The sequence below is a fragment of the Cervus canadensis genome, chromosome 1, assembly GCF_019320065.1.
Source record: "Cervus canadensis isolate Bull #8, Minnesota chromosome 1, ASM1932006v1, whole genome shotgun sequence".
Taxonomy (NCBI): domain Eukaryota; kingdom Metazoa; phylum Chordata; class Mammalia; order Artiodactyla; family Cervidae; genus Cervus; species Cervus canadensis.
In genome coordinates this window covers 42,736,067-42,761,309 of record NC_057386.1, presented here as the reverse complement: position 1 = coordinate 42,761,309, position 25,243 = coordinate 42,736,067, and the positions used below count along the sequence as shown (strand labels likewise).

Here is a 25,243-nt window from a genome sequence, read left to right as displayed (position 1 = left end):
CAGGAAGGGAGGGGGAAGATTGCCTGGGTGATAAGAGAGGTTGCCCCCAATGCCAGTCCACTCACTACTTTATTCATGGGGAATATTTATGGTTAAAAATATGGTGCTTGACCATGGCTAAGTATTGAAAGAAATGAAGAAAAATGTGCCCTTGATCAAATGATGATCTTCAGTATGTGTCTTCAGTAGGAGATGAAAAGAAATGGGTAGCACGTGTCTTTTCCAACACTGTGATGTATGGTCGGGTGGGAGAAGGGCACTCATGCATTTTCAATGAGTAATAAACATGGATTTTCCCATTCATTACTGAAGAGGGATGAACAGTAAACAAGACAGGGCTTCACCCAGAGGACGCTGACAACCCAGTCAGGAGGGTGATGTGTTAGCACTCAGACCAGTGCAGTGGAGTAATTATGACTCTGTTGAGTAGGTGATGACTGCCAGGTGGGCTCAGAGACCAGCCACCTACCTGAGCTGGAAGAGAAGGCTTTCTGGATGAAGTGAGTGAAAGTGAAAGTCACTCAGTTGTGTCCAACTCTTTGCATCCCCATGGACTATACAGTTCATGGAATTCTCCAGGTCAAAGTACTGGAGTGGGTAGCCTTTCCCTTCTCCAGGGGATCTTCCCAACCCAGGGATTGAACCTAGGTCTCCCACATCATCGGTGGATTCTTTACCAGCTGAGCCACAAGGGAAGCCCAAGAATACTGGAGTGGGTAGCCTATCCCTTCTGGATGAAGGAGAGAGGCCAAAAAGTTTGAGAACCACTCTGTCAAGTTCACATTTTACTCAAAGTCCATTTGTAGGGAAGGTGGCTCTTCATCTCTATTTCATAAACAAAAAGGTTGAATTCATTAGAGTTGGGTCATTGGTGTCATAGCAGTTAATTGTGACTATGGTTATTGGGGAAAATAAACTTCCTATAACAGAAATAGGGAGCAGGTTTTTCTACAAAAATATTCAAAAATATTTAAGCACAAATATTCAGTATTGTGTTCGATAATAAATGTAGACTAGTCCTAGCCCTTGGGATTATTCATACAAAAACTGCCACTTCAGTGTTGGAGGAAGGTTCCTAGACAGCTGGTGCCACTACCAACTGAGAAAGAGAGAAAAGGAACAGAGGCAGGAGCATATTAGGAGGAAATTAATAGTTTGGAGCATAGTTCGAAGTGCCTCTGAGACATTCAAGTCAAGATGCCCAGCAAGTGGGATGTGTGAGTCAGGGGAGCAAAGGAAGTGGCAAGTTTTAAGGAAGAAGGAATGATCAGCAGTGTCAAACACAGAGTTATGCAGCAAAATAAAGGGCTGAAAGTGTCCACATAATGTGGCCATTGGGAGACCGCTGGTTTATTGATAACCAGAATGTCAAAAATGATGGGGGTGAAAGCAGAGTAAAGAGGAGAAGAAAAACACATGCAGTGTCAGAATCCTCCAGCAAGAAAGTGTATGTACATGCGTGTTAAGTTGCATCAGTCGTGTCTGACTCCATGCAACCCTCTGGACTGTAGCCCCTCTGGCTTCTGTGTCCATGGGATTCCCCAGGCAAGAATACTGGAGTGCATTGGCATGTCCTCCTCCAGGGGATCTTCCCAACCCAGGGTCAAACCCCATCTCTTACATCTCCTGCATTGGCAGGCAGGTAGTACCACCTGGGAAGCCCCCAGGAAAGTGTGTCAAACATTTATTGGTAAATCATGGTAGTGGAAATAGGTATGGGAAAGGATGTATGTTCTTTATGAAGAAACCAAGGAGTATTTCTTATCTGCAAGACATTTAGTAAATGATTCTTGAATGTTAAAGCGTTACCCCTACATGTGTTACTAAGCAGTGACATTAAAATAACATTACTCAGTACAAGTCATTGATTTTTATTATTGTGAAGAAAATTTCTGTTGATTTATAATGTCGGCCAGTAACTGATGCCACTTAGTGTTTACATATTGACAAATGCAAAGCCCTTTTAGAACAATAAAAATGCTTCAGCAGCATTGGAACGACAGAGCATCCCTTTCCCTCCCTCCCTCTCTGCCTCTCTCTTTTCCTACCCCCACCCACTCTCTTCCTCCTCCCACCCAACTGATGAATAAAAAAGATAAAAGCATATTTGGAAAGTAATGACGACATGTCAAAAAGAATTTGTTTCTTATTTATCTCCTCTCAGATAACTGCCAGGAAGCGACCACTGCCACCCCTTCCCCAGCCTGCTCCCCTGCAAGTTGCAAGCAGATGATTTGCTCTCGCGAAAGAGCAGCAAATCCGTTGCCTGGGTGATATCTCATTACTAAGGCAACCAATTTGGTGCATCAGTGTGAATCCCAATTTTAAAATGTAATTATGTCAAGATATGTACATATGCTTGAGATTTGCTTAAAAGAAATCTGTTCCCCTTTGGAAGAAAAACATCTCCTATCTTAGTTGAAAGAAAGGAGGAAATACTTTTTTTATTCTTTGTTCACTCAAATACCTCTTTCAGCTGAGCTCCCCACCATGCTTAGTGAAGGAGCTTGCAGTGGTTCTTTCTCACTTTTTTTTTCAACTTGAGATCTTCCCTTTCCAAGACACTTCTCTCTTGAGACCTGTCACTCATAATCTAGCAGCTGTTGTCTCCATGACAACATTTTCTGGCCCCTAAAAGTGGTGGAAGGAAAAAAAAACCAACTCTGGCTACATTTTCCTGGCACTTTTCTTTTTTAATTGCTGGAAGCTCAAGAAATTGACTCTTTGCAAGGAATTAATTAGTGAAGGGGATGTGATTCGATGAATAGGTGTTTACATTAAATTAAAAACTAGTGAACAATTCAGTGAGGATTGCCATTCCAGACTCAAATGAAATATCTTACAGATAGGAGGCGTACACCAAAAGCTCATCTGGAGGAAGACAGCCACGTCAAGCAAAATACCATTGAATCGCTGCTGAGCAATTAATTTTTCTTCCTCCTTGACAAAAATTATTATTTAAAAATTAAAAGCATAGTTGGGTGCAGGGAGTATTTGATTACCAACCTCATGAAATAATGAAATCCAGGCAACTCATAAGTTTTGCATTTGTTGAAGCTTCCAGGAAGCTCAGGATTCGGGTTTGTACGCAAATCCAGGAACCATTCTTAGTTGGGGGTTTCCAGTGTGACTCACCCTTCCTACTGACACCCCACCCTCATTGCCTACCTGTTCTTTATTACTCAGTTGGGTGACTGTGTAACACTTCCCTGGTAGCTCAGATGATAAAGCACCTGCCTGCAATGCGGGAGACCTGGGTTCAATCCCTGTGTTGGGAAGATCCCCTGGAGGAGGAAATGGCAACCCATTCCAGTACTCTTGCCTGGAAAATCCATGGACAAAAGAGCCTGGTAGGCTACAATCCGTGGGGTCGCAAAGAGTCGGACACGACTGAGCGACTTCACTTTCTTTCTTTGGGTGACAGTGTCGTCTAGGTACCTCCTATGTAAGTTCCCTCTGATTCTTTGGGAAACAATTGGGTGACAAATATTAAAGGCAGCAAAGAAAATAGTATAATGAGTATTCACTGCCTAATGGCCATGCTGATAGTTCATGTAAAATATCACCCCCCCCAAAAAAAGGTGATTTTCAAAACTGACTTTTTTTTTCAACAAGTACATGCTTTTGCCACATATTTCATTAAGCCAAGACACTTTATTGGCTTCCCTGGTGGCCCAGCAGTAAAGAATCTACCTGCCGCAATGGAGAAACAGACATAGAGAACAGACCTATGCACGCGGGCGGAGGAGAAGAGGGGAAGTGGCTATGTGTGGGGAGAGTGACGTAGAAATGTACAATACCAAAGGTGAAATAGAGAGCCAGTGGGAATCTGCCATACGACTCGGGGAACTCAAATGGGGCCTCTGCGACAGGCTGAAGGGCGGGATGGGGAGGGAGGTGGGCAGGACGTCCGGGAGGGAGGGGACATGGGTGTACCTATGGCTGGTTCTTGTTGATGTATGACAGAAAGCCACGAAATTCTGTAAAGCATTCATTCTTCAACTAAAAAATTAAAAACAAAGAATTCTACCTGCCAATGCAGGAGACTCGGGTTCAATCCCTGGGTCAGGAAGATTTCCTGGAGAAGGAAATGGCAACCCACTCCAGTATTCTTGCCTTAGAAATCCCATGGACAGAGGAGCCTGGCGGGCTACAGTCCTTGGGGTCGCAAAAGAGTTGGACACAACTTAGTAACTAAATAGCAACAACAGCAAGACACTTTATGGGTGACAGAATACATTCTAATGTCCTAATAGGTGTATCACAGAATCTGTGGTTTAAGCGTAAGGGCTGTGATGTTACGGTTTACTTTAGCTTTTTCTTGCTACAGCAAACGTGCATAACTGCTACCAAGAAATCTAAGTGTGGCATAAATGGCTTATATTCTTTGTCCTGGCACATTTAAACACATTCTGCTTGGACTAGTAAGTTTTGCTAACCAAAATAAAAAATTTATGAAATATTCAGCACGTTCTGGGATATGTATCATTATTTATTGCATATATTTAGAGCCTACAGTTTCTCTTTATGGGGTAACATAGAGTGGCTTTAAATGCTATCTTTTCAATTTCAGCATGTGCAGAATATAAATACCTTTAATGTACAAAGGCTCTTCCAAAGAAATAAATACCTAACTAGAAAATGGAGGGGGAATATAAACAATCAGTCCACCAAAAAAAAATAAAAAGGGGAAAATGGCCAGCAAACACATTTTCACCTATCAAATACTTGAGGGTTTTTGTTTTTAATCCTACACAGTGTTGCTGAGGATATGTTTACTGCTGGCAAGAGAGTAAATACGTGAGAACTTTCCAGACGGTAGTTTAGCAATGTGTTTCCAAAAAAAATCTAAAATTTGGTTGGGTTTGCCTCTAATCTAGCAATTATACTTCTAGAAATTTATAGTAAGGAAATTCTTGAGACTTTATGTAAACATTGAGTTGTAAGAATTTTCTCTTCAGTATTTCTCATGAAAGTGGAAAATGATGGAGGAAAACATTGAGTCATATAAATTATGATACATCCATACAGCAGAAAACTAAGTAGCTGTTAACAAGGACAATATAAAGAAATGTAATCAAGTGCTCACGATAAATGTTAAATGAGAATATATGCTACAAAACAGGATGTTTGGTGTGATTTCTTTTTAACCACATTAATTCTAGAAGTGCCCACACATGCTTACATGTGCGCCAGCGCACACACATGCACACAGGTGCATACGTCCCTATGCAGACTCAGGAGGAACCCCTGAGTCATTCCTTTGTGGGGCTTCATTAAAATTTAGGGCTATTTATATTCAGTGTTTTCTGTCAGAAAGTCTTACTATTGCCAGGTGTTCTGTGGAAGAGTCAGGGCAGAGAACCACTCAGCTGATGATTTATACGAGGTCTTCAGGGACTTCCCTCCTGGTCCTGTGGCTAAGACATCTCTTTCCAGTGCAGGCGGTGTGGGTTTGATCCCTGGTCGGGGAGTTAAGATCCCACTACTTCACAGCCAAAAAACCAAAACATAACACAGAGCTAATGTTGTAACAAATTCAACAGAGACTTAAAAACACTAAAACAAAGCACAAAACCCTAAAAAAAGGTCTTTAGCTCAAAAGATTCCTATTGAATTCTAAGATTTCTGTCATCTGCAGATCATTCATAATTTTGCACATTTTGTCTTCTCTCCTGAACCAGATGATAAATTGTTGGGGGAAGCAGTATCCTTTTGCTTATTTGTACTCACCCAGCGGCCCCAGCATGATACCCTGTGCACAGTGGCTTGGATGGTATTTTGCCAGTAATAAAATTATTGTATCATGATTCAACACTCAGTGCTCTGGGAGTTATAAAGTTTTCCTATAGCTGTGTTATGTTTATTAATACTTAAGAGCTAGTCGTGTGCATTTAAATGAGGTACCTTCATCATACCAAGCAAATGGAGTAATTGGTTGGCATAAGAGTTATTCCCAACTGGGAAAGAAGCCTTTAAGTTTTAACTCTGCTGCCTGAGTTGAAGAATCACTAACTTCTGTGTAATTTTTTGACTCTACTGCTGCCTAACCAGCAGGTAGTTCTTAGCTTCAGTCAACCACAAGGCACTTGGAGTCCAATCTCTGCTCGGCACTTACAAAATGAAATGTTGTGGCCTCTGTGTTCTTCCGATTCTTCATCTGTAAAAGGGAAATCAGAGTACCCACCATACAGTATGGTTATGAGTATTAAATGACTTAATATATTCAACATACTTTGATCAGTGCCTGGCATATGGCAGCTACTATGTGTTTGCTATAATTATTAACATTGGTTATTGTTAACACTAATATTATTATTGGTTTAGGTATATATCAGTTGACCATTGGCATACTGTGCCACAAACCACCTATATTGGTTTCCTATGGCTGCTATGAAAATTATCACAGACTTAGTGGCTTAAAACAACAGGAATTTATCCTTTCACAGTTCTGGAGGCTGGAAGTCTGCAATCAGTTTCACGGGGCCAAAATCAGGGTGTCATCAGGCCACACTTCCTCTAGTGGTTATGGGGATAATCTGTGCCTTGCTTTTTCCAGCTTCTGGTAGCTGCCAGAATTCCATGGTTGGTGGCTCCAGTCTCTGCCTCCATAGTCACATGCCATCCCCTCTTCCCCTTCAGATATCCCACCACCCCCCTCTTATATAGATATATGTGATTGCACTTAGGGTCCACCCAGATAATCCAGGATAATCTACCCATCTCAAGATCATTAACCTGATCACAACGGCAAAGTCCTTTTTTTGTGTAAGATGAAGTATCATTCACTGGTTTCAGGGACTGAGAGGTAGATATGTGGGAGGGAGGATTATTCAGCCCACCAAACCACTCTAAACCTTAGTGGCTATAGCAGTCAATATTTATTTATTCTTCACGCATCCAGGGTTTGGCCATTTTTGGCTGAGCCCATCCCAGGTCGTGGGTTGACTACAGATTGGCTCCACATGTAGCTTGTTTTCGCTGATGTCAGTAGAGCCTGGGGCATGTTCTTCTCATGATGACACCAAATGCCTGAGAGGGCACAGTTGACCACACAAGCACATTTCAAACTGTTGAGGTCACATGTGTGGGGTAACCACACATTGACCAAAGCAGGTCACATCAGTGGGGTGACCCATGTAGATGAAGAGGAAAGGAATGAATTTGCTATGGTAACAACCTAGCTCTGGGTTTTCTGTAGATGACAGTAAACTTACAGCTATATTAACATACTTATTTGGAAGAGGAAGAAAATCTAGGATTCAAAGCAAAATTATTTAGTAATAAGCCGATTTTCTGTAGTTGTTATTTGATAGTTAGGTCAAGGAGCTATGAGTTTTTGTAGTCTTAGCCTGGCCAAATAAGTACAGTCTTGAATGTGATGATCCCAGAAAACTTGTTCCATGATTGTGGGTTTAGAGGATAGAACTCCACAGACGTGGAAACTCTGAGACTCTTTTGAGCTACTTTTCTCCTTTTGCCATAATGTGGTGACTCAGTGGACTCCACGGACGTATGAAAAAGAAAGTTTTCTGTGCCTTTGGAAGAATAGAGTATCTGCTGGATCACCTCTCAAAAAGAGAGGAAAGTAGAGAATTATCTGTCGGCTTCTGAGTTAAAGCCAAAACTACATTAATTACAGCAGCAGTCCTCAAACTTTTTAGCACCAGGGACTAGTTTCATGGAAGACAGTTTTCCCACAGACCGAGGTCTGGGAGGGAGATCATTTCGGGATGGTTCAAGCACGTTACATGTATTGCACATTTTATTTATATTATTATTACATTGTGATTTATAATGAAATAATTATACAACTCATTGTAATACAGAATCAGCAGGAGTCCTGAGCTTGTTTTCCGGCCACTGGACATTTGCGGGTGATGGGAGAGTGATGTGGAGTGACTGTAAATACAGATGAAGCTTTGCTGGCTCACCTGCCACTTACCTCCTGCTGTGTGACCTGGTCCCTAACAGGCCACGAACTGGTACCAGTCTGTGGCTCAGGGGCATCTTCTCAGTCATCCTTAGCCCGTGAGCCTGAACAGCTAGTTCATCTAAGTGGTCTGACCAAGAGCTGGTTCCTTATCCATCCATTGTAACTTCATTTTTTTCCATTTGAGAATTAGTATATAATAGTCGTGGGGATTTCCAGATGGCACTGGTGGTAAAGAACCCACCAGTAAGAGCTGCCGGTTCAATCCCTGGGTTGGGACAATCCCCTGGAGGAGGGCATGGCAACCCACTCCAGTATTCTTGCCTGGAGAATCTCCATGGACAGAGGAGCCTGGTGGGCTCCAGTCCATGGGGTCGCAAAGAGCCGGACATGACTGAAGCGACTTAGCATGCACACATACAATATTTGTATGTTTGAATTTGGCAGAATTTCCCAGTCTAGGGTTTTCCCCACCTCTTTCCTCTCATTCCAGTAATAGAGGAATCAGATTCTTCCTATGGGCCCAATGAAATAAACGGAATAATGCACAGTAGAGTTTATGGGCTCTTTCTTGGTCACTTTGGCTCCAAGAGTGAGTAAAGATGTCACAGGTCGCATTTTCCTTGATCTCTTGATGAAATGCAGTGACACTGAGGTGTTGACTTCTGTCCAAAAACAGCAGGGAGGGGGAGGCCGGTGGAAGTCAAAAGGGGAATTTTTTTGTGAAAAATCCAATAACTGGGATGAACAAGCAATTGGGAACTTAATCTGGAATATTCATTTTTTCATAGTTAGAACCAACTTATTTAAGACAGGTACTTATGTGTTTGGTGAAACTATTTTCGTATAAGTAGAATATTCACTGAAAAGCAGACTTTTTCATGCATCAGGCCCTTCACTGACAAATTGGTAACAGTTTTCCAAGTCAGTGCTTATTCATGCTAGACTGCTCTAGAACCATCAACCACTGACGCTGGTTTTTGAGATTCCATTAAGACTTGAGAGCTGTGTGGCAGCAGCCATGTGTTTCTTCTTGAATGTTTCATCAGTTGCTTGGCTTGTCTGTACTGTTGTGCAACAGAATGACTTATCTGTTTCTCTTACGTGAGCTCTTAAGCCCTAAGGTTATTTGGCTTGGGGCGGGGGGGGCTTTTTCACAGATAAGCAAGTCTTTTTAAAACTTATAATAAAAGATCTTCAGTGTATTCAAGCCAATGTATATACATTCATTCAACAAGTGTGTTTATTGCCAGGCACTCTTAGGAATCACAGTGATGAATATAATAGAAATAGTCCTTGTCCTCATGGGGTATACATTCTAATCGAGGAGTAAGACCAAAAAAAGTCAACAAATAAATATAAATTGTGTAACAGTTATGAAGGAAAGGAAGGACTGAGTTATGGAAGTCATTCAGAGGTCAAGGGAAATGGGCTGGTCAGTGAAGACCTCTCTGAGGAGGGTAACATTAAAGTAAGATGGCGCTAGTGGTAAAGAAGCTGCCTGCCAATACAGGAGATGCAAGAGACGCAGGTTCGATTCCTGGGTTGGAAAGATCCCCTGGAGGAGGAAAATGACAGCTCACTCCAGTATTCTTGGCTGAAAAATTCCATGGACAGAGGAGCCTGGCGGGCTACAGTCCATGGGGTTGCAAAGAGTCAGACACGACTGAGGCCTGAACACATACTCACAAAGATTGAGAAGGGGCTGACCCTAGGGAAATTCCAGGGAGAGAAGACGCAAGCTGAGGGAAATTCAGAAGCAAAAAACTCCACAGCAAGAAAGAGTCTGAACCTTCGGAAGGCATTTTCAGAAAAATCACCACAGCGTCTGTGCTTCTGTCACTTTTTGTTGCTGATGCATCCCTTCCTTCAAGATTCAGGGCAGCAGGAGTTCTCTCTGTGAAGCTTTCAGCTGAAAATTTGGGTTTGGGTTTTTTGGAAGGATGCCTGAAGGGCAGCTATAGAAGAGTTCCATGAAATATTGATCACAAGCCAGTTGAAATGAGTGAAAAAGACCAAAAAGAAGGGTCAATTCTGATGGTCCTAAAATATTTCACAGGCAAGATCGAGCTGTTTATAGACAGTCTAACACTGGTGTTCATTCGAAAAGCACTCTGATTATTCTCTAAATCCAATTTATGGTTGCTCTGACTTTGGGTGAAAATTCTGATTTATTCCTGCCTGGAGAATCCCATGGACAGAGGAGACTGGCAGGCTATGGTCCACAGGGTGGCAAAGAGTCAGACAGAACTAAAGAAACTTAGCATGCATGCATGCTGATTTATTATGACTGTATATTAAAATATATAGAATATACCCTTTCCACTGTAGCTTATGCCTTTTGTAGTCAAATAATTTTATGTATGTGGGTATTTTTTTTCTTGATTATTTCCCAGTGTTTTGTGTTTTTTTTTTTTATTCATCTATTTCAGGGGAGACATCCCATAAAGATTTCCAGTATTAACTCTTCTTAATGGCTGACCAGGTAGGATCTGACTTAGATTCAGTCCACTCACATAAGTCTGATCCAAATAGAACATTTCTCCCATCATATTCATCAGCTGAAACTGGTAACTCATTTGTATTTCAAAGATTCCAGACCTTCAGGGGGCATTTCACACATCTTTAATTATGGAAACTACTAGAGTGGACATAATTTCCTGCCATTCATGAAATGATTGTGAAATAAAGGCTCTCTCCTGTTTGTGATTGAGCCCCCTCCCCACCCCACTCCAGACCTTATATCTTAACTAAACAAATTCATTTCATGGGCACATATTTTATTCTTTAATATTTATTCTGTTAAATCTTTATTGAATTTGTTACAACATTTCTTCTGTTTTATGCTTTAGTTTTTTTGGCCACAAGGCATGTAGGATCTTAGCTCCCTGACCAGGGATCGAACTCCCACCTCCTGCATTGGAGGGCAAAGTCTTAACCACTGGACGGCCAGGGAAATCCCCCAGATATTTGATTTTAAAGTAGGGAGGGGCTTGCTGAGTTTAGCAGCAGCAAAAGAAGAATCATAAGGGCAAAGATTGATAGATAGCACAGCATAAACCTTTACAATTTCTGGGTCTCAAAAATTATCATTGTAGCAAAATTGTGTTCAGTTGCAAGGAAGGGAGAAAGCAGGAGAAAGATAGAGAAGGGGCAGGGGAGAGGGAGGGAGAAAGAGGAGGGAAGGGGGAAGGTAAGGGGAGAGGAGGAGAGAGGGGGGAAAAAAGAAACCTTAATTCAGTCTGGTGAAGAGTAAAGGATTTATTTCATACAACAGGAAGCTTTCTGAATCATCGTCAGGCTCAGTGTGGCTCCCCCTTGTGGTTGCAAGATGGCTGCTAACAGTCAGCAGCCATGTTTACTTACTCAAGGAAAGAATTCACTTCTAGAAGTCCTTGGGCATTCTCTCTGAGGAGTGAGACATTTTTCTTTCTCAGCAACGCCTAGAAAATGTCTTCTCATGTTTTATTAGCCAGAACCAAGAGCCATGGCCAGGAGATGGTAAAAGCAAAATGCCCAAAAGTCTTTGTAAATGTAATAAAAGGTTCACTTACTTCATATATAAAAAGCCCTTACAGATCATGAGGTGAAATTACGAATATGTGATGGACAAGAAAAGGTATGAAGAGAGAATTCACCAAAGAAAAAATTCAAATAGCTAGTGAATTTTTTAAAGCAACATTTCCTAATCAAAGCAGTTTAATCATAGCATATACAATAGGTTAGCTTGTATCAATTTAGGTAATTCTTTTTAGCTCTTCAAATGGTGGAGTTTGGTAAAGAGTACTTAAATATGTGGCAGTTGGAAATGGGTATTGGCAGCAATTCTCCTTTAGAATTAGAATAGGTGCAATGATACTCCTAAAATGGTATTTTAAAAAGCAGAAAACACCAGAAATACCATGCATGGTTAAATGAATTACATGCATGTTTCTTGTTGAGTACCGTGAGGCTGTTCAGAATCACATTATAAGAAGATATTTGATCACATGAGGAAATGTGCTTGGTGTATAAAATAAAAAGCATTGCAAAGCCCTTTATGATTATTATGTGTTCTCAATTTTGTGTCAAATATGTGTGTAACCAAAGAAGAAAAATGAGTACATTTGACTGCACTCAATTTTTTAAAAAAACAACTTCTCTATGGTAGTATATTATAAACAGTATCAAAAGATCATTGGCATACTGGAAAAAATATTTAAAACACTAATAACAAAAGAATGAGTCCCTTAATTTATAAAGAGCTTGTACAAATCAGTTAAAAAAAATCTAAAGAAAATGGATTGAAAAAAAGAGAAATATGCAGTTTATGAAAAGGAAGTTAAGTGGGAAACCAACAGGGCCCTACTGTATAGCAGAGGGAACGCTGCTCAACGCTGTGTGGCAGCCTGGATAGGATGGGAGTGTGGGAGAGAATGGATACATGTCAGTGTGTGGCCGAGTCCCTTGACTGTCCACCTGAAACTACCACAACATTGTTAACTGGCTGTACTCCAATATAAAATTAAAAGTTAGATAATTTCATTTGACAAAACTATATTGTATTTATATTAGTTGGAAGATTATATTCCTGTTGATATTCATTTTAAATCTGTTCCGACTTTATTGGTATATAATTAAGAAAGTTTAGTCTTCAAATACTGTGTTATAAAACATTTCTTGGAAAATTAATAGATCAGGTACTAGAATTTTTCAGATCTGTTTCTGGTAGGATTTTCAGTAATAGAGTGATAGCTGTGTGCACAAGTATAAAACCTCAACATCACTGAGAAAACCTAGCATTTTACTCGAGATTTTTCTCTGAATAGCAACATTTCTGTCTCACCCACAACACATTCTAGCATGAGCTATTCATTATTCTGACCATGTGGCACCTACTATTATGATAAATCATGCACGCAGAGAGTGCACTTGTATTCTCTTTCCCCCTCCCCTTTGGCATTGAGTAATATCCAGGAGTGATCTTCGTAGTTATTTAATCATATTATGTTCAACTTGTGTAAATTTGAACTGTTGAAGAAATATCTGTCCTTAGTTAGTGTTCTTCTTATCCTGCGATTCCTCCTTACATTCATTACAGGCCAAGACAGAAAAATGGAAAGAGGAAGCATATTTGATGTTTATCCAAGTCATCTGAAGGACCTTTTCCAGATTACTTCCTTCTCCCTAGATTCTGAAATTCCTCTCCAGAAAGCATCCTTACTCATATCACCATCAGGGTGGACCCTGGGGACTGATGGCATATTTGGGGTACAGGGATACATTAAAAGAGCCAGACTCAGCAAAACCCTGTTGGCACCAGCACCCATTGCCTGCAGCGAGAGCCAGGCTCCTAGCAAGCTGCAAATATTAATTGCATCCCTGTGTAGAAGCAGTTTTAGGTCTGAAAAATGACTGCTTCTCAAAGCCAAGCATTTGCCAGCAAAATATGTTTGACTTCAAGAAACTTAGGTCAGATGTATGCCCTGCTTTTTTAATGTTGAACTATTAGAAAAAGAAACATAAAGCAGCAAGGTGCAAAAATATGTCAAGTAGAAGTGTTTCTAAAAACCTGTTTTTAATGTAGGTCAAGAGTCTAGCATGAGGCCTAGTATATAATAATGGACTAATGTTCTCTCTCCCTAGTCCGAGGAGTAATCACAGTAGTCAGATGAAAATCAAAGATACTGGTTGTCAGTGCCATGTGCACTTTGGATCAGAAGGAACCTCTAACACTTTAAAAGTTTTGTTCATTATCGGTAGCTGTTAGGATAGAATATGAATGTGTGTTCTTATAAAGCATCTGAAGCCTGCAAAGTAGTCTGTAGGGAACGCTCGCTTCTCTAGGGGAAGATTCTTCCCACTCCACCCCCAACTCCAAGCCAGCCAGGGAGCTGTCCCTCTGGCGGTGCTGACTTCCTTGAAAGAGCTTCACTGTGATAGGAAGTCAAGCTTGGTTTCATGGGGATTTCCTTCATTACATGTGGACTTTGACCAGATCTTACTTTTTAAGGGATTAGTTGTAGTTGTTTTCCAGTCATCTCATAGGCATATGTAATTTTCCCTAGAGTATCATAGGTGTCCCCTGTTTTTTCCTGGTTCTCCTATAGAAACCATTAAGTACAGAAGGAATTTGGGAAATTCTTCTATTAATTGTTGTTGTTGTTCATCTGCTCAGTCATATCTGACTCTTTGCGACCCCATAGACTGCAGCACACCAGGCTTCCCTGTCCTTCACCATCTCCCGGAGCTCTTGTATTAATAGACCAAGCAAATGTTCAATAACTCTTATTATGACACTGTGGCATATTTGGGGATGGCATATCTTGATCCCCTTCCAAATGAACAAGTAATCTGTGTACACAGGATTCTGTAATTAAATATGTTTTAAAATTTTGGTTGGACAAAGTTAGAATAGAGTTATTGCCATAGAACTTCTCAGAGCTTTTAATATACCAAATATATATTATGAATCTCTGAAAAGGAATTGCAGTATGCAGCCTTCCTGAACTTACTGCAAAGGGAACGGTTTTTTTTCAGGGGGCATTTCAAAGGCCCTGTGTCCCCAAATTCACTTTTGAAACTCTATAGAAAAGAATGTTAGGGTGCACCTTTGCCTGGGCCTTTCAAATACCAGTTATTGTCTTGAGTTTTTGAGTGATCTAGGGAACCATTCAAAATTGAGATCATTTGCAAGCATCTGAAGCAAAGGTTACTAGGTTTTTGTTTTTTTTAAGGAATTCTGCATGTTCTAGATGCCAGACATAAAGGAGGAAAAGTCAGAACATTTGTTACGTAAGATAAAAGCCCAGCCTGTCCCCTGACTGGCTCCTGAGCCGCCTCCGTCTTGGATGAGAGTGGCTCTGTGGGTGGAGAGGGCAGCAGGTGTCTTCAGAGAAGTCTAAAACGACACCTCATTGGGTCTGCTGAAATGCCTAAACACTTAACCCATACCCTGAAGTTCTGTATCAAAGCAGTTTTGAAATAGCCTTGACCTGGGCAATTTTGAAGATGAATTATCAACTTTGTACCTCTTCTTTTAAGGAGAAAAAAAAAAAGATTTTAAACCAAACAGAAGAAAGTAGCCACTACAGCTGCACAGACTGTTTACTTTTGAACAAAATTGAATCCTGAAAGGCCCATCAGAATGACTTAACCTGTTAGCTGAAATAAGTTTGCTTTCAAAATAATTGCAGTTTGAGTTTTGACAGAGTCAATTTTAAGCTAATCTTCTGACAGTAGTTGACTGGGAGGTTCAATTGCTGCTTGAAGTTACAGTTACAAGGAGGTTATCAGACTATAGCCTTGTTGTATTAGCAACAGTTGTGGTCCACTAAAGAATTACTGGGCTAGTGGATCTGGGCAAGGCCATATAGAAAACATGTGAGTCCCAAATGAAGGTTCACAAGACCAAAGTAAAGCTCAGAGGTGATCGTTTCTACATCATACACCCCTACACACACAGTTAAGTTCGTCAGGATAATTTATAATGATCAGACTCACACATGCTCTTTTTTTTGGGAGTGGGGGTCTCTTTAGTTGAATGGTCTACATCTGTTTATTGACAGACGATCTGGTTACTTCATCATTTCCTTTTAAATTTTCATTTTATTTTGGAATGTAGCTGATTTACAATGCTGTGTTAGTTTCAGGTGTGTGGCAAGATGATGCAGTTATACACATACATGTATCTATTCTTGTTCACATTCTTTTCTCATACAGGTCATTACAGAATATTCAGAGTATTGATTAGAGCTCCCTGTGCTATACAGTTCATTCTTGTTACCTATTTTATATATAGTAGTGTGTATATGTTAATCCCAAACTCCTAATTTGCCCCTCCCCTCTTCCCCTTTGGTAACCATAAATTTGTTTTCTAAGTCTGTAAGTCCATTTCTGTTTTGTAAACAAATCCATTTATATTGTTTCTTTTTGCGGGGGGTGGGGATTCCACTTACATGTGGAATTAAAGTAACATCATATGGTATTTGTCTTTGACTTACTTCACTTGGTATATTTCATTATTTCTTAATTTTTCCCTAAGTCATCTGAAAATGCTGATAATTTATCTGTGAAACCAAGGAATTTTGTGTCAAAATTTATGCTAAGAAACTACAGCTTATATTCACTGAGTCTTGGTTTCTTCTTCATACATATTAACTTTCTATTCTGATTAAAAAAAATACATGGGTACTCTAGCATTTTAAAAATAGCACATCAGATCTTTATTCATGTTATCCCTCATGGAGATATTTGATTTGAAGAGGAATTACTCAGAAAATTTCTTCTTTGAATCTTCCTTTAAAATAACTCTTGGAGCGGCCAAGCCTTCATTAATCAATCATAAGATGTTCCAAAATGGATGTTGTATTCTAAATATGATGGGGTGTATGGATACCAAAGACAGATTTTGTGTACCTTATAAGTTTTTTAAAGTTCAGCCTGGTACCTAAATAAATTCTCCTCTACCACAACTCCTTAACAACCATAAAGGTTAGAACTTGGCCAGAAAATCTATATGGAAGATAGAAATTGAAAGATGATTCTACCAAAAGTTGTCCCTAGGCATAGAGGGCCTGGGAAGCTTAGAAGCTGGAAATTTGAAAGATTCTGGTTGTAGAAACCAAGAGAATATCCAATTCTGGGCAACAGGGGGCTGTTTGAGGACAGCCCAAATGGTCTTATCACCCATAATGACTAGAAAACAAAAACATGGAGAACTAGAGAAAAACAGAAAGCTGATCTGTGTTTGTTTTTGAAGTTAAACTGAAGATATATAATTGACCTGCTTCTTAATAGAGTGTAACCTAGAATCCTATATCTTTTGCAAAGTGTATCTTGTACTTTAATGACTGCCAGATGTTGCATTGAAATGCCTGACCACCACAGAAGTACATGCCAGAGGAAAACATGGTAGAATTAAGATGGTATTATAAAACATCTGGTTAGACGTGACAGACTGTGTTTATATCCACTCCCCCTCAGAACCCCTCAATCAGCAGTTAAGGGATGAAAATTGGAGAAACCCACAAGGACAATACAACCATAATGGAAACAACAGCAGACAGAGGCATCAACATAATTTTGGAAGTGAACATGTGGTTAGTCCCCCAGGCCATGGAGAAAGCTGAAATCTAAGTGTCTGCAGAGAAGAAGGCAGACAAGCAAGCCAGATCACCCAGCCATGGGGCTGCAGGAAGATTCAGGGTGGGAAGGGACAGGTACCTCTGTAGGTAGGGGAGAGCGATGGAGCTGAAGGGGGAGATTGGTTGAAACTCTAAGTGTGCATGCTAAATCGCATCAGTCGTGTCTGACTCTTTGTGACCCCATGGACTATAGCCTGCCAGGCTCCTCTCTCCATGGGATTCTCCAAGCAAGAATACTGGAGCTGGTTGCCATGCCCTCCTCCAGGAGATCTTCCCGACCCAGGGATCAAGCCCTCATCTCTTACATTTCCTGCATCAGTAGGCAGGTTCTTTACCACTAGCACCACCTGGGAAACTATATAAAAGAGCAGTTATATAGCCAGGTCTCCCAACCTCACAAAGCTGAGGGCTGCCTCCATCTCATTTTGATAGAAGATAAGAAATTTACTCTGAAGAAATTGAACCAGAAAAGCTCTGGCTTAGGGATACCAGGAACCAGTGAAGAGGGGTTAGGCACCATATTGAAACCAAGTATATTAAGTGAAAATCTAGACACTAAAGATTCCCTCCAGTCCTCTTCACTCAGAATTCTGGGAGCAAAGAGAAAACAATTTAAAATACAGATGTTCTTGGGGTCCCCCACCTAATCACCCTATAGTGAAGTCCACCACCCATATCCACACACACACACATGCACACGCACACACACACACATATACCACAGCTTCTTTATCCATTCATCTGTTGATGGACATTTAGATTGTTTCCACATCTTGGCTATTGTGAATAGTGCTAAGAGCAACATGCTTTTAAGAGGGCTATTTGTAGAACAAGGATGAGCTCTTGAAAGTGGGAAACATGATAAAAATGAAAGATTTAGTATCTGGCTTGCAAGATGAAGTTGAAAACATTCAGTCACTCAACAAATACTATTGGGTGGCTCCTATGTCCTTGGCACTGTTTGAGGCAGTAGAGATTCATCAGTGAACAAAAGAGGCAACGATCCTGGCCTCAGTTCAGTTCAGGCACTCAGTCGTGTCTGACTTTTTGCAACCCCATGAATCGCAGCACACCAGGCCTCCCTGTCCATCACCAACTCCCAGAGTTTACTCAAACCCATGTCCATTGAGTCAGTGATGCCATCCAGCCATCTCATTCTCTCTCATCCCCTTCTCCTCCTGCCCCCAATCCCTCCCAGCATCAGGGTCTTTTCCAATGAGTCAACTCTTCGCATCAGGTGGCCAAAGTATTGGAGTTTCAGCTTCAGCATCAGTCCTTCCAATGAACACCCAGGACTGATCTCCTTTAGGATGGACTGGTTGGATCTCCTTGCAGTCCAAGGGACTCTCAAGAGTCTTCTCCAACACCACAGTTCAAAAGCATCAATTTTTTTCGGTGCTCAGCTTTCTTCACAGTCCAACTCTCACATCCATACATGACCACTGGAAAAACCATAGCCTTAACTAGATGGACCTTTGCTGACAAAGCAATGTCTCTGCTTTTTAATATGCTGTCTAGGTTGGTCATAACTTTCCTTCCAAGGAGTAAGCACCTTTTAATTTCATGGCTGCAATCACCATCTGCAGTGATTTTGGAGCCCAAAAAAATAAAGTCTGACACTGCTTCCACTGTTTCCCCATCTATTTCCCATGAAGTGATGGGACCAGATGCCATGATCTTAGTTTTCTGAATGTTGAGCTTTAAGCCAACTTTTTCACTCTCCTCTTTCACTTTCATCAAGAGGCTCTTTAGTTCTTCTTCACTTTCTGCCATCAGGGTGGTATCATCTGCATATCTGAGGTTACTGATATTTCTCCCAGCAATCTTGATTCCAGCTTGTGCTTCTTCCAGCCCAGGATTTCTCATGATGTACTCTGCATATAAGTTAAATAAGCAGGGTGACAATATACAGCCTTGATGTACTCCTTTTCCTATTTGGAACCAGCCTGTTGTTCCATGTCCAGTTCTAACTGTTGCTTCCTGACCTGCATACAGGTTTCTCAAGAGGTGGGTCAGGTGGTCTGGTATTCCCCATCTCTTGAAGAATTTTCCACAGTTTATTGTGATCCATACAGTCAAAGGCTTTGGCATAGTCAATAAAGCAGAAGTAGATGTTTTTCTGGAACTCTCTTGCTTTTTCAATGATCCAGCAGATGTTGGCAATTTAATCTCTGGTTCCTCTGCCTTTTCTAAAATCAGCTTGAACATCTGGAAGTTCACAGTTCACGTATTGCTGAAGCCTGGCTTGGAGAATTTTGAGCATTATTTTACTAGTGTGTGAGATGAGTGCAATTGTGCACTGGCCTAGCAGAGCTTAAATTCCTGTAGAGGGAGAGTATAAACAATACAATAATATGTAAGTTATAGATGTTATAAAGTGTGAAGTGCTGGAGGCAAGAGAAAAATAGAGCATGGTGCAGAGAATGGGGAGTGCCAAGGCCAGGGTCGGGGCGGGGTGGGCAGGGGGGCACTGGAGACAAGGGGAATTTTTACATATAATGGTTAGGGCCTGGCTTATTGGGAAGGTGACATCTGCGCAAACCAGAGAGCGAGGAAGATCCTTCCAGCAGAGGGGACAGTTAGTGGAAAGGCCCTGAGACAAGGCTGGTGCAGTGCAGAGCAGGGTCCAGTGTGGCTGGAGTGAGCCAGGGAGAGGAGTGTGAGGAGCTGGGTGGTGATAGTACCAGACCACGTGGGCCTTGTGGGCCAGAGGAGGGACTTTGGCTTTCACTCTAGGGGAGACAGAGATGGGGCACGGTGGCAGAGTCTTGGGCAGAGAAGAGACACGCTGTGACTTTGGTCCTAAAAGGATCACTTGGCTGTGAAATTGACATGTACACACGATTGATACTCTGTGTTACATGGATAACCAATGAGAACCTGCCGTATAGCACAGGAGACTACTCCGTGCTTACTGCTGACCTACGTGGGAAAGTGAAAGTCGCCCAGTCCTGTCTGGCTCTTTGTGGCTCCACGGACTATACAGTCCATGAAATTCTCCAGGCCAGGATACTGGAGTGGGTAGTCTTTCCCTTCTCCAGGGGATCTTCTCAACCCAGGGATTGAACCCAGGTCTCCCACATTGTGGGCAGATTGTTTACCAGCTGAGCTATCAGGGAAGCCCGACCTAAATGGGAAGGAAATCCAAACAAGAGGGGATGTATGTATACATATAACGGATTCACTTTGCCGTACATAGAAACTGACACAACATTGTAAAGTGAATATACTTCAATAAAATTTTGTTTTAAAAGGAAATAGTACATTTTAAAAAAAATAAAATTGACTCCAGGGGGTCAAGTTACTGAAGAGAGGAATTGGGTCCAGAATTCAGTAACAGGGATGTGCCCTGTGGCTCTAATGTTCTCTTCTTATATCTCAGTTGTACCTTCCAAGTTGGCCACTCTCTTCACCTCTATCTTCAGTTCCACCTGAGAAATGACTTGCTTGCCACCTTCTCTGTCAGTCTGCTTTCTGCCGTGTATCTTTTGAGAACTTCCTCGCCCACGTCCCATCTTATCTCCTTCAGCTTTCAGCTCCCCGTCTCTCAGCTTTCAACTCCATGTCTCTTGCATCAGATTCTAAAGCACATAGTATATGGTTGTTTCCACTTTTAGTGTTCATGTTGCTGAATGAGGCCCTCTCTGGCTCCCTTGATTTTTGCTGAACCTCTCCAGGCATATTCAAATGCTCATTAAGCATTTGCTTATTGAATGTAACAGTTAATTTTCTCCTTTCTGACACTCCATCATCAGGCAAAGTCCTCTCTGGAGTCCTCTTTTTTTTTTTTTTTTTTGAGTCCTCTTTATATGACTTGAAAAACTCCACAGTTTAAGCTCTTTAAACAAAGAGGGAAATGGGAAAAATCTGTCTCATACCTTAAATTTCAACCTTCAGACCCTTGATGAGAAAATTAACAACAGCTCTCCTCCCACACAAATGCAAACTTCTATGGGAGCATATTGGTTTAAACCAACTAGGCTTTGATTATAAGGAAAAATACATGATTTTTTTTTTTTTATAGAATCATTTGCCTCTGTAGTTTCTCATTGCTACTTTTTCTCTGATGTTAGAAAAGTAAATAAAGCCTAAGGGACTTCTGATAAAGTTGATGGTATGACTGCAAGCTCATGAAATTCCTCTCCCCTAAATTTGCCGGAATTAACAGAAATGTAGAAGTAACATTTTAAAAGGTTATTATTAAAATGTTCATTTTGATCATAAAAGAGAACACGCCATCAACCCTGAAACCAAGAAAAGTTCCCAACTTCGTACTATAAACTTGAGAAGTGTTATCCAGAAAATGAAATTGGACCAAATTGAAAGAAGCTGCTGAAAAGAAATATATGTGTTCTTCAAAGATAAGAATGAAATGTGGAAAAGTACAAGGAGGGAATTCTGAAAAGTCTCACTGTTTTTGAAGGCTCTGGCATAAGGGTTCCTAGAAAGAAGGGTTGGTACAACCCACACCTCCATCAGGGACCCTTTCTTCTGTCAAGAGGACTGCTTCCCCACCCCAACCCCCAGCAGGCGAGAAGAGTCTTTCCTGACTTTGGTACGTCAGTAAGTGGGCATGAAAGAGGGGAAGTTTCTGCTGGGAATAATTCTTACGGCCAAACCAGGGAAAAGCTCCACAAGACATGGAGAAAGACTGTGTCCCCACCCAAGCCAAAAGCCGACGATATACCCCTTACTCAGTGAAGCAAAGCTCTGTTGCATTGATTTCATTAGTATTAAGGAAAGAAGTCAGTGGCAGTCATCCACAGCCCCAGCTGTCTCTCCACCAATCTCGGGCAGCCCAAAGACCAGATAAGGCACGTCAATCATGGACATCCAGTCCATGTTATCAGTGGAAGAATAAAATAACTCACCATCAAACAGTATCCAGGGCAAATGGCATATTGAGGAGGAATGGTTCATATTCGTCAGAGTTTCCAGGTCACACTGACTGGGGCCTGAAAATCTGCACAAACAAAAAAAGAAAGTAGCACAGGGGACGTCCCTGGTGGCCCAGCGGCTAAGACTCTGAGCTCCCAATGCTGGGGACCCAGGTTCGACCCCTGGCCAGGGAACTAGAGCCCCCATGCCACAACCAAATAAATACACCTGTGCAGCCAAATAAATAAAGGTTTAAAAGAAAAGAAAGTAGCACAGCCTCCTGAAGACAAGGACTAGATTTCAAATAGTCCTACCAACCTATGCGTACGAATTCCAGACACCCACCAGGCACACTTTTCAGTGTTCTGTGAATAGTGAAACCTTTAATCCTCACACCACCACTGCAAGATGAGCACCATCATCATCCACATCTTTTTTTATTTTTATTTTTTGTTTTGGCTGTGCTGGGTCTTGGTTCCCGTGCTCGGACCTTCTCTAGTTGCCGTGCGCAGGCTCATCGCGGTGGTGTCTCGTTGCAGAGCGCAGCCTCCAGAGCGGGGGCTCAGTAGTTGTGGAGCACAGGCTTCGTTGCTCCGTGGCACGTGGGATCTTCCCAGACCAGGGATTGAACCCACGTCCCCTGCACTGGCAGGCGGATTCTCAACCACTGGACCGCCAGGGAAGTCCTATCATCCTCGTCTTGTGGATAAAAAGGCGCAGGCACAGAGGGATTGGGAAGTTTGCCCCAGTTCACCCAGCTGGTTGGAGTGGGCCAGGGTTTTGACACAGTCTGGTCCAGAGCCTGTTCTCCACTCCTCTGCTCTTATACCCCAGGAAACAGACATTTTAGGCAACTGCTTTGTACTCAAGGAAATTAAAGAGAATAGAAATTTACTGGCCATGCATCCTTTCTTGGAAGCTACTGGAGGGAGGGAAACCAAGAGGAAGAAGACGTAAGTTCAAGAATCAGGGATCTAATGTGGAAGAGACCTTTAAAAGTCCCAGGATAGGAACTGTGCAGTGAGCCCAAAGAGCATATGGACAGAGGGAACCTCAAAGAAAAAACATCCTAGTGATGAGCTTGACAATTGGAAACATTATTGCTGATCATTTGATGAGTCTGGTAGATCATTGGAAAAATTAGCATAAGTATTTAGGAAATAAGGCACATTTTTTAAAAAACAGACAGTTATTACCTGTAAAAGCAAATTTATATAATAAAGTGAAGGAATGGTAGCCAGTTATGCTCCTTAGCACAGTGATGAACCAAATTCATATATAACATATTATGTATACATGTATTATACAAATTATTTATGCAATATACAATATAGCTAATATAACATATAACAATGTAAACACTTTAAAATTGTGATGTAATTATTGAGTGATAAAGGAGTGGTAACAGTGATGATAAGACAGCTAACTCACCAACTCCTGTAATTTGGATAGGGTCTAAAAAGATTCACCAAGAAATAACAGCCTATATGTATTATATGTAAATACCAGAAGCAATTAGAATAGCTGGAATGGGATGACATTGTGAGCTGAGGTGGTGGGCTCAGGTGGGCAACGGGAAGGACTACTGACTTTTTTATAGCATTTTTGTGCTGTTTGATTTTTCAGCTACACAAAACCGAATTTAACCAAGGACACAGATAAAATCTCCAAAGCTAAAAAAAAAAAAAAAATCTCCAAAGCTGTCAAAAACCAACCAAAAACCCTACCCCTTAAAAAGCACTTACACATTTTTTTTTCAGATTACTGAAGAGTCTAACCAAAAACATTTTAACAAAAGTCTCTATAAAACACTTCTTAAAAATTAAAGATTGCTTTTCTACATAGATGTGGCTCCAGGGAGTCTTAATATTTCTCTTATAAAAAAAAGCAACAAACAGTATGAGAGTTTAAAAATGTGTTTTCTTTAAGCAATTGAATCACACAGTTCCACCCTGTAATTGTACTCTTGGTTTTTCCAGATACTAAAGAAGGGACCTTTATTTTAGCATTTGGGTGGAGGCCTCACACGGCCACGTGTGTGATGGATTCAGCTACAGGAGGAAAGGCATCTTGACTAAAATGGGTGACTGTGCTTATGGCACACGCAGCCATGAGTCACTTTTCACGGCCTCTTTGTCTCTATATATTCTGTTTATACTTGAGCTCCAGGTTCATCACAAATTGCTCCTGTCGTGTTTCCCTCGCATATCATGGTTTCTCTTGATCCATTAGTTCCTCTTCGGGGTCTGTGAATGACCTCTGCATGTTTGTGCAGCAGGCTGGAAAGGAGAGGCAGTGCAACTTCGTGGAATGTTTAGGAACCTTTGTGAAAACCAGCCCAAAACGGCTAAATGAAAGAGGCATGGGGGAACTCTCTTCAGTGTTCTGGGGTGCCCTAATGGGAAGGAAGTCTAAAAAAGAGCGGCTGTATGTATACAAATGGTTGATTCACTTTGCTCTGCAGCAAGGGATTACTATAGCATTATGAAGCAATTATACTCCAATAAAAGTTAATTTAAAAAATATTTTTTTTAATCACCTTAAAAAAAGAGAGAGAAAAAGGCATCACAGGACTTCCATGGTGGTGCAGTGGATAAGAATCCGCCTGCCAGTGCAGAGGAAGGGTTCAATTCCTGGTCCCGGAAGATCCCACATGGCAAGGAGCAGCCAAGCGTGTGGGCCACAACTCCTGACCCACGTGCTGCAACTACTGAAGCCCGCACGGTCTACAGCCTGTGCTCCGCAACCAGAGACGCCACCCCGCTGAGAAGCCCCTGCACCGCAATGAAGAGTAGCCCCCGCTCGCCACTAGACAGAAGGTGATGCAGCAATGAAGACCCAGCACAACCATAAATAAATAAATGATATTTTTTGAAAAAGGCATCACCTAAAAAAAAAAGAAAAAGGCATCACCTAAGTTTTTCTGAGAGAAATTGGTGGCCACAGATGGGAATCTAAGAAGAAATAAAAGAACCCTTAGCAATTCTGGAGAATTCATACTGTGTGGGCTTTGAATTAAAGGTTGAATTTCTTGGTCCTTAGAGTCCAGAGACAGGGAGAGAAATAGTACCATCAACCTAAGAATTCAAACAATCATTTAAGTAGCAGCAGTGGGTATCACCTGGACGGTGGTGGCAGTGTGTCCAAGGAGGGTATCCAAGAAAACAGTGAGGAAGTTTGGGCTCTTGGGACTGTAGTAGCAGAAAGGAAAAGAAAACAATTTATACTGGAAATACTGCAGAAGAAAAGATGCTGCTGCTAAGTCACTTCAGTCGTGTCTGACTCTGTGCGACCCCATAGACGGCAG

General features: G+C 41.4%; 1 protein-coding gene across 2 annotated transcripts in view; it reads left to right on the top strand.

The window, feature by feature from the left end:
* Positions 1–25,243, top strand: part of MYO1D (myosin ID) — a 351,718-nt gene that overhangs the window by 180,159 nt on the left and 146,316 nt on the right. The window lies entirely within an intron of this gene.